The sequence below is a fragment of the Corythoichthys intestinalis genome, chromosome 13, assembly GCF_030265065.1.
Source record: "Corythoichthys intestinalis isolate RoL2023-P3 chromosome 13, ASM3026506v1, whole genome shotgun sequence".
In the NCBI taxonomy this organism is placed as follows: domain Eukaryota; kingdom Metazoa; phylum Chordata; class Actinopteri; order Syngnathiformes; family Syngnathidae; genus Corythoichthys; species Corythoichthys intestinalis.
The window spans coordinates 23,000,643-23,008,301 of record NC_080407.1 but is presented as its reverse complement, the minus strand read 5'-3'; the positions used below and the strand labels follow the sequence as shown (position 1 = coordinate 23,008,301).

The 7,659-nt window shown below is 37.6% G+C and overlaps 1 long non-coding RNA gene across 1 annotated transcript; it reads left to right on the top strand.

Annotated features, from left to right (window-relative positions):
* Positions 1-204: 204 nt before the first annotated feature.
* LOC130928102 (uncharacterized) lies at positions 205-7,162 on the top strand. The gene is made up of 6 exons (XR_009066627.1): positions 205-2,337; positions 2,620-2,721; positions 6,207-6,274; positions 6,390-6,490; positions 6,691-6,780; positions 6,847-7,162. It is a non-coding gene; the product is annotated as an uncharacterized LOC130928102 (long non-coding RNA).
* The last annotated feature ends 497 nt before the right edge of the window (positions 7,163-7,659 follow it).

Below are 7,659 nucleotides of genomic sequence, written 5' to 3'. Positions count from 1 at the left end.
ATATAGGCTGTTGTTATTTTTATGATTTGAAGCATGTCAGGTAAATAAACCACCGACTATTGCTTGGGATAAAAGTAGAAGCTAGAGACATTAGCTTTTATTTACCTGACATGTTTCGGCGAACTCTTCCGCCTTCAGACCCTCTGACGAAGGCAGAAGTGTTCGCCGAAACATGTCAGGTAAATAAACCACCTACTATTGCCTGGGATATAAGAAAAGTTTTGATGAATTTATAAGTGTAGGCAAAATGAACTCAACACAAATATGATCGGGGATTGCCACGAGTTAGCTTTCGGCTAATGTCGCTTGTTCATTCCACAACACGATCGGGGTTTTGCCTCAAGTTAGCTTTCGGCTCACGTCGCTACCTTCTACTGTTCATTCCACAACAGTTGGCAGCTCTGCTTTGACAAAGTCATCAGCCATCTATCCAAAAATCACACTTACTTTTTTGCAAATCCTTGGTCATAAGCAGACCCGTTGAGGAAGCAGGCATCTTTCAAGTGTTTGTAGCAGAGAACACTATGATGGCGTGAAATTCATTCGCTTTGTGCGAACGAAAGATGTCCATTTACGTGCCCTGCTATCCTTTGGCCACTCATACAAACTTTCTTTACATTGAGAACAATACATCGCCACACACCGCCGTGGCATCTTACCGAGAAGCAATACTGTTCTATGGCGGACTTTCCTTGCATTTCTCTGTGCGACGTAATTTCCGAAGATTTTCGAAGAAAAGCATTTTTGTTGTCAAGGGCGTTGCTATGGGTTAAACAAAGAATCTGGAAGGGTTGCGTTAAAAAAAAAAAACGAAAATATGCTTATAATTGTTTAGCCATTGATATTATTCAAAAACATGGTTGGCCAACCTTACTTCACATTTGGTCTTTAAATAAAACAGTGAATGGTTACAACATGAGAAAAGTTTGATTGCAATTACACATACACAAAAAGGTTAACCATAAACAACAAATATGGATAGATTAATAATCTTAATAAAAATGCAATTCGTGTAAATAAATGAATTGATCAATCCAAAATTATAAACTGGGTTAAACTATTTCTCAACCCACTCAAAAGCAGTTATGTATTGAATAATAATCATTTTATTTTGCGGTTTTCATGAATCTCAATGATGCTTTAGAAGGATGGAAACAGAATCATAAAAATAAAATTACAAAATATTAAAATAAAACAAGCAAAGAATTAGAAGGTAAATTTGTGTATAAGAATCACATTTATAAGACAATATGACAGACACAGTAGTGAGAATGATAAAATATCAACACATTAAAAGCAGATCAGAGCAGATGAGATTTTGGAGAGATTTGAAGGGAAGAAGAATTCATATAAAACTGTTATTTGTTACTGTTCTTGAGGTGACGTGAAAGGACTAGTTCGTTGGATGGACTAATTGTAAACAAGATGGTGTGCCGATCGGAGCACAGGTATGACGGTAACATGAATCCACTGCTAAATTCAAATGGCTTTAATTTGCCTTATATTCACCCAAATCTTCCTTGATGTGCAAAAAATGAGGAATTGTAACTCCACGGGGCATAAGGTATGAGATCAATCTGTAAACAATACAACTAAAAAGGAATAAGCTAAAATACTATCATAAATTTCAATTTAATCAGGAAAATACAGTCAAGTGCACACATTCACTAACAAGCAAGTATTATGAAAATTCGCTTTCAAGAAAAGGACGAATGCTGTCATCTAGCGGCCGTAATGGGAAACTACCGTACACGGAAAATAATACAGATCATCAACAACATCAATCAACATCAACATTGTATATGCATCGCGAAGGGGAAAAAAACACATACAATGCACATATACAACTCCATTCGTGACTTTTGCTAACGAATTTACAAACGTAAATCTTCCATAAAAGTGTGTGAATGTAAAGTGCTTCGACAGCGATGAACAGCCCTCCTCTTCCGCAATCGGACCACGCTCGTGATTGGCTGCGCAGATTTTGACTTGCTTGGCGCTAATCTCGTGATTGGCTGTGCGATGTTGAGTCGCTTGCAACAGCCGCTCTCCCGATTGGGTTTTTTATTTTTTAATAAGAGAAAGAGATCAAAGAAATAGACAAAAAGAGGATTAAAGATAAAGACTCGCCATTTTTTCCTCTTTTCTCGACGACGTGTCCAGCATTGTGGTCTAAAAAATCATTAGCTAATCTTCGTCTCAGCATTTACAAATCAAGTGAGAAAATGTCCGCGAGACCGGAGGAACTTTGTGGGGAGAAAGAGGAGCCCCCACGTCACCGACACTCGACTGTATGCAAACTAATGCACGCCAAGGTTGTTCTTCACAGACTAGAAGGTTGGTTTACTTTCGATGATAAGTACACTGTACATGACAGATCACGGTGATGAGAATTCATTTTTAATGGTAACAGTAGTGCTATCAAGGGATTCCAATTTTTAATCACAGACTAGTTATTGTGATGTCTAGCACTTTGAATGACTTTTGTTCTGGATTGGAAGACAATAAAGCACGTATAAACAAAAAAATGTCAAGGATGAAATTTCTCCATCAGAAATCAACTTTGGGGGCACAAGTTTGAAAATGAAGAAATAAGATTTTTTTTTTGTGGCGTTGCAGATCTGTATGTCAGCCAAGCCTATTATCCTGAGTATGCATGCATCAAGGACGAGGAAGAGTCGCCATCCATTAAGGAAGAAGAAGACTTCATACACATTAGAGGTCATCCCAAGCATTGCTTTTTCCTCATTAGTACAGAAATGTTTTTTCAGTCTAATATAGTATCTTTCATTCCTTTTACATCGTGGTGTTGCGTACTTAGTAGCTGTGCAATGGACTCGTTAGCCAACATCAGGTTGCACCACTGCATCGATCGAAAGATTTCCTTCTATGTAAATGATTTGCTTTGTTTGAAGTAATTACATGATGTAGACATATATATTTGGCGGAAAACACTCATGTGGCTTGAAGTTCCCAATTTGGCCAAATTTCAAAATTGTCCATTATGCATGTGTGATAAATCATTAGAAAGCTTAAAATCTCTCTTTTCTGGGTGAAGAAAATTTTTTAACAGAAGGGCATTTAAAAAAAGAAAAAAAATTAAACAGCAAAACTAGGGCTGTCCCAAACGACTAATTTTCTCCCGACTATTTTTACGATTAGTCGACTAATCTTTTAGTTAAAGATTTTTTTTTTTTTTTTTTTTACTAATTTAGCAATGAAATTTTTGTTGACGCTTATCAATTCTCAAAAACATTTTTTTTTTTTTTTTTTTTACTAATTTAGCAATGAAATTTTTGTTGACGCTTATCAAGTCAAAAACATTTTGGAACACTTAAATTCTTTATTAAAAAGTACAAATAAACAGATAAATAACAATAATAAATCACAAACAATGAGTTCAAGTGCTGATGGAATTAACTTGTGCAAAAGAATGGAATGTAAACATTCAGAACACTGACTTCACCTTTCCAACATGATTCAAAACAATTCTTAAAAAATACTTAGCATTAATATTATAGTATACTGTAGTACTATATATATAATAGTATTATAATAATTATTCATTGCCAATCAGATTTTTCATAAAGGGTGTCATTTTAAAGGTATTCTTAGTGTAGAACAGGGGTCAGCAACCTTTTTGGTGTGGCGTGCCACTTTCAAATTTTCTTGTCAATCAGTGTGCCACACCAAGATTAATGACGCACATCCGAATTTTTATATCCAACAGAGCTGTAATTTTACTCCAAAGAAAACAACATGAACATACGTTGAAATCTTACAACTACCATTCTTCTTTATCAAATAACTACAAAATAAAAGTATATTGTAGAAAATATCAAAACATGAGCATCATCTAATGTAAACATATCACACACACACAACCCAGCAAGAAAAGGGGGAAAAGCGTGATTCTCAGTACAGGTCTCTCACAGTACAGAGCGGGCTGTTTTAACCTTCAAAGTCAGAACAGGCGACTACTTTGTCTTTTTCACTAACAGTGAATTCTATGCACAATTTTAGATTTTATATAACAAATACAAAATATGCCTACCTTAATGTGATCCCTGGCCCTGTTTTCCATGAATTTCATGTTTTGTCTCGTAGTGGCGTTTGACACTTGTTGTGCGACACACGCACAACGCTCTCGAGGCATAATGCACAGAGCAAGCGGAAGTAACCAGCCAACCAGTTGTTACCGGCACCCCTAAGGGGCCGCTGTCCTCTACAGTATGACCAGCTTACTAGGTAAGCGTAAGAAAAAGAGAGGCAGGGAGCAAGGTGTTGAGAGAGAGTTGTGCGAAGAGCGCCATGAAAAGTGGCTGTGTCCCATGCTGGTTTTAGTTTTGTTAATAAAAGTCTCCAGCAAAATACCATCCAACGTGTCACTGGGTTTTTATACACATCACCACCTCTCTGAAGTAAGCACCGGTGTTCGGCCATTCCTTACTACGTCCTACACAATGCTCAGGGCGCTTGCGCATGCATCCACACGCATGCGCACATCGGTTAGAAGCGGCGAGTACTCACTATTTTTGTTTTTATTTAGTTATTTAGAACCTTTTCACTGCCTAAAAGATACTTTTTGTATGTATTACCCTCTCGTACTTTTAACCATTGTTTTTTTGTGTTAGCTTTGAAGCAATTGACCACTAGTCATGTAGCGTATTTAAACCGTCCTTATTTGATATAACTACATTTAAGTATTTTCTGCAGGCATTTTTTTTGTACGTTATTCCTGTATGCATCTAAACAAAACAAGTTTAGAGCGCACGGTACTACTTTAGGTGTCAAATTCGACTAATGTAGGACGTTTCGCCGATGTAGGATATTTTGGCAGAACACCGGGCGAATCGACGACAACAAGCCACGTTAATCGCCTGTCCGCTACACACTACGGTGCAGAGTTGCAATTACCAAAAAAGTGCAATTGGTAACACAGTGTACTTCCGCCAGCTCTCTGATTGGTCGGCTTCGTGACATGTTAGTAGCGTGGGCTGAATTAAACGCGCAGAGAAAAAAATCCGACAAGCGCAGGAGTCGAGAAATTGGAGCTGGAGGTGTGCTCAAAATCCATTATTGCTCGCATATAACGCCACAGGCAGAGTGGGTGAGAGGGACGGTCCCATAAAGCCCCTAAATAACAGGGCGCGCAACTGAAAATGCCTTAATTTCTGGTAAAAAGGCGCATTTGTAAATGGGCTCGCTTCCGCTATCCAAACAGCTAAACATGAAAAGGTTCACACTCCGGATGTTTTCAGTAATCCTTTATGTGTCTCTTTTCTTTTTTGTGAAACTAAAACAATGAAAAAATACATGCAATCAGCAACAATGCTGCAAATAACAAAAATGCCATCCATATATGCAAACACAATTAGCCTGTATTCAGTAGTTCTTAATTAAAAATATCAAACACATTTCCCTCAAACATGCAACCTAAAGACAATATAAAGAGTGTAATTCTCAATTTGACAACAAAATACTCACAGACGTAGCTCTAAAGAACACAAATGCCACTGAAGTGTTGAGAGTCGAGCTGCCATGTAACACACTGAATCACATTTGAAGAACTTCCTATTTGCATTTTTCTTCTACTGTTTTAGAACCAATAAATAAAACGGCCACAAGATGGGGCGCTTCAGCAACTGATAAAGATACAACCGACAATAAACATAACACGCATTTTTTTTTTTTTTTTTTTTTTTTTTGCCATGCCCTCGCGTGTCACTGGTTAACCCTTCGCGTGCCAGTGCTGACACGCGTGTCATAGGTTGCCGACCCCTGCTCTATACTGAAGGTGTTTCTCTACGGACGCATTAACTGTCGGACATGACTACTCTAATTAAATTTACTAATGGAGAAGGGTAAGTGAATAAATCCATAGTTATGTCGACATTGCTGTACAGATACAATATGTCGACCTAGATAAGACTGCACAATCAGAAAACGAATGCTGAATCTACATGTAAGAAAATCAGTTACATTTTGTTCCAACAAAATTTAAACTTGAATAATTACATTTATCATTTTCAGGTTGTTGCTGCTAAGGATTAAACACTTACAGTTTTGCTTGTTTATAATTTTTTAGTGTACTGGCTGTTACACCCTTAAGACGTATTATTGGTAGATGTGATATTATTGAGAGATGTGCTGGAATGTCTCAATCCTTTAAATGTTATGTGGTTGCATTGTGTTTCTATTCAAAGAGATCAAAACAGATCTCTGCTAACAAAACCGATTCCTGTTGCCTCCAGTACACCTTGTCGCCTACCTGGTAAGCCATGCTGCCTGAATGCATTCAGAAATGTTGAATTTTTTTTATCTTGAAATTCCATTAGCCAAATGTAAATAGAGGACGTGCGGTATTTGTTTTGTTTATCTGAATTAAGGTTTAATCCAAAATATTTATCTTACCACCACAAACACCAATGGCTTTGTCAAGTAAAAAATTCCCTGGCCCCTCTGAGTGACAACCGCCAACGCGCATCAGGTAAGAGACATCCTTGTGCAAAATCCCTGCTTTTGTTCAATGTTTAGTTGCCCGGCAGGGCCATAAAATGGCTGCACTTACGCTTTGTTTGAAAGAAAAAAAGTAACTTAAAAAACAACTCATAGCTCCACAAAGATTAATAATGAAGGATGAGAAACTTGATGTTACTTTTTTTTTCTTTAAATTGTGCATCCCTTCAGCAACTACACACCAGTTTCCTGCTTGTCCGGATTTACAAATTATCAGCCAACACCGCCTAGCTGCCAGCACCCTCTGCCATCCCAGACCTGGTAAAGAAATAATCTCTTGTTCTTGCATCCTGCTAAAAAATAAGTTTCCAACTTTATTTCTTTCAGCAAAGAGAAGAAAGACAGACACAGTGCTTGCAGCTGTAAAGGCAGAGCGATGCGCACTAACAGAATGATGCAGCTATTCGAAGACCAAACTCAATTGGAAGCAGAGGAGTTTCAGGCTCAACGGTCAGAGTTAGCAGAGGCCACCCGGCAGCAAAGTTTCATGGAGGGTCTTCTGGACGCCATGAACAGAATAGCAAATCGGCAAGAAAAATTATTTTATTTTATTTATTTTATTTATTATTTTAAAAAAATATGGAAGAGTAAACTAAATTTTGCACATGTACTTTTATTTTAAATTGTTTGATGGACCTTTAATTAAAAAAAATACTTTGAATAACACGAGGTGGTGCTTTGTCTGATTACTAGTACACTGAAGTATTCAACATGTGGTGTTGGTATTATACTTATATAGCGCTTTTCCACCTTTCAAGGCGCTCAAAGCGCTTTACACTATCTCACTATTCACCTACTGGTGACGCAGCACCAGGAGCAACATGGGGTTCAGTATCTTGCTCAAGGATACTTAGACAAGTTCATCAGGGCGAAGAATCGAACCCACAACCTCTGGGTTGGGGGACAACTACTCTACCACTGAGCCACGCCACCCCATGGCAACATGTGGCAAGCAATACATAACCCCACAATCTGAAAGTTGGCCTTTTTTTTTTTTTTTTTTTTTGCCAGCTACAGATGGAAAACGGGTTTATAATAATGCACACAAAATATAAGGGCAATTTATAAGACTTTAAGCAAAAAAAAAATAAAAACAATTACATCAAAGCCAAGTTACAATGTACCGAAAAAGCTTAGTTG